Source organism: Babylonia areolata, chromosome 11 (assembly GCF_041734735.1).
Source record: "Babylonia areolata isolate BAREFJ2019XMU chromosome 11, ASM4173473v1, whole genome shotgun sequence".
Lineage (NCBI taxonomy): Eukaryota > Metazoa > Mollusca > Gastropoda > Neogastropoda > Buccinidae > Babylonia > Babylonia areolata.
This window is the reverse complement of record NC_134886.1, coordinates 37,890,930-37,893,429: the sequence shown is the minus strand read 5'-3', so window position 1 is coordinate 37,893,429 and position 2,500 is coordinate 37,890,930. Positions and strand designations below refer to the sequence as shown.

Here is a 2,500-nt window from a genome sequence, read left to right as displayed (position 1 = left end):
TTTTTTTTTTAAACAATGAAAATGAAGAATGGAAGAGCCAACCTTTCACTTTTTTCAACTGGCCACATTTCACAACAGTTTGGGAAGAAAATGGACTTATTTTTCCCCACGAACGGGGGATGGGACATGTAGGACTTTACAAAGATATGACACTATATTCGGTAGACTGGCATGTACCCTTTTAGTAGTACTGAATAGTGTGGTAGTGGTAGTAGTAGTAGCAGAGTAGTAGTAGTAGTAGTACTGCCGGAGTAGTAGTAGAGCAGCCGCGAGCAGCAGCAGCAGCAGCAGCAGCAGTAGTAGTAGTAGTAGTAGTAGTATTCTACCTCCAGGAACATTAATGGAAAATATAATTTTGGTTCCTATGAAAATGGCCACAGTGCATGATATCATATTTCCAACCCTCGGTTGTGTTCGGGCAGTGATCGACAATGAATCAAATTGATGTGAACTGTCGCACGCAAAATTCGAATCAGCACATCATGTTTTACCTAACTAGGATTAAAATCAACGTGTATATTTCCCGACAAATATGAAAACAAGAACAAAAACAAAATAAATCATACCTTGTTGAGAAGACAGAATGCACAACACCACTGCCCCTTTGTCAAACACGTACAAAAATGTGGGTTTTCCCAGATATATTTTTATTCAGTAAAGCTGGTCTGATTAGTTGTGATCGTTAATATTTTGACGACTTTGTGAAGTTTATGAATAAATGATCACGATGATAATAATCATAACAATCAAAAATTGTATCATAACCAAAACAGTAAGACTAAAAGTAAATAACAAATTTAAGTATTGCTTACACAACTGACCCGGGCTGAATAGCCTTCATGAAATAATCGCTTCAAAAAGTAACCGGATAATTTTCTAAAATGAGAATGAATACGGAATTCGTATTATACTACCTTTCCTTCGTTACCAAATATCGATACATCTGAGAACAAAACCCTGCGAAACTCGCACTCATATCCCCATGAGCTGCCGTAAGACAGGGCTTCTAGCTCTACCTGGCTGCCATTGATGACTAGACCAAGATGTATTTTTAGACAATTACGAATTCCCGTTCAAGTGTCATAAATGCATTGAATTACTCTTTTGTCCGATACCGAATACGAATACGAATTAATACGAACACACAAACTTCATTGTCTATACTTTAGTTCAGAGATTTTCTTTTTGGCAGCAGCACGTGTCCAACAAGGAAAATGAGAAACAAATAAAATGAATCAGTGATCAATCAGTATCAGTATCAGTAGCTCAATTTTCCTATGGAAAATTACCAGCAGATTTCTCTGTGTGAAATTCGGGCTGCTCTCCCTGGGGAGAGCGTGTCGCCACGACGCAGCGCCTCTATTAATTTTGTTGTTGTTGTTGTTTTGTTTTGGAAAGGGGGGTGGTGCTGGGGGCGTAGGAGGTGGGGGGGTCTCTTCTTTTTCTTCTTCTTTTTATTCATTTTCTTCCCCTGCAAGTGTATTTGTTTTCCGATCGAACAGGATTTTTTTTTTTTTTTTTTTTTTCAAAAGAATTTTAACAGGGACAAATCTTTTTACATGCGTTAAGGGCATGCTACACACGTAAGTTACCTGGTTTTATCGTCTAAACCGCCGAATGACTGGCGTACAGACCACCACCACTCAAGGTCTAGGTAATTGGGGAGGTGTATGTGTATGGGGGGGGGGGGAGGCGGAGGGACAGGGGGGGATATTGGGGGGCGGGGGTGGGGGTGGGGGTAAATACTGGTGTGTTCCGATGCCCGGAAGGATTCGATCCCTTCAGTGGTCGGGCTCAGATTATCTCGCTTTCTGGATCGTGGATGTGTTAAAACTCTCTCCATACGAACGGCGAAAGAGACGACGCTAACAGCGTTTCACCCCAATTACCATCATCAAAATAGTGCAAGCGGAAGGCTCTTATACTGAAGAGGTGAATGTTGACAAAGAATACCACAATTCTGACGACGGAAGCTAAAGGTTGGGTCATTCAGACACCCACTGGACATCCGAGGGGTCTGTGTAGAGGAGAAGAGAGGACTGGCCGTACTGAGAGAGTTAACTACCAGAAGGCCACTGACCCGGCGCTCCGCCGCCCAAAGGTACATGACCACTCATCACTGAGGTGTTGCTTCGTTATCTGTCAGCCACAGTGGATTTCACATGGTCCTGAAACCTTGTCTTCAAAGTATCTCGGCAGTGGGAATTAGTGTTGTTGAGAAATAGTATTAGAGTTACATGTCTGTCTTGTTTGTTCTATATCTGTTGGGGAGGAAACAACTGCACTCCTCTCTCTCTCTCTCTCTCTCTCTCTCTCTCCTTGCTCCCCCCCCCGCCCCCCCCCCCCCCCCCCCCCGCCCCTCCCCTCCACCTCAACCGCCCCCCTTTTCATTCGAATATACAGAAATGTCGATTTCTGATTAATAATAACAATTATCATTATGATAGAAATGATAATAATCCAAATGATGATAATAATATCATTTATTTTCAGTCTAATA

The 2,500-nt window shown here is 42.2% G+C and overlaps 1 protein-coding gene across 1 annotated transcript in view; it reads right to left on the bottom strand.

Moving 5' to 3' along the window:
* LOC143287722 (uncharacterized) overlaps window positions 1–636 on the bottom strand; it is a 21,527-nt gene extending 20,891 nt beyond the window's left edge. Inside the window, exon 1 of the mRNA XM_076595960.1 lies at window positions 567–636. The gene's annotated coding sequence lies outside the window, so the exon portion shown is untranslated. The remainder of the gene's footprint in view (window positions 1–566) is intronic.
* Between the last annotated feature and the right edge of the window lie 1,864 nt (window positions 637–2,500).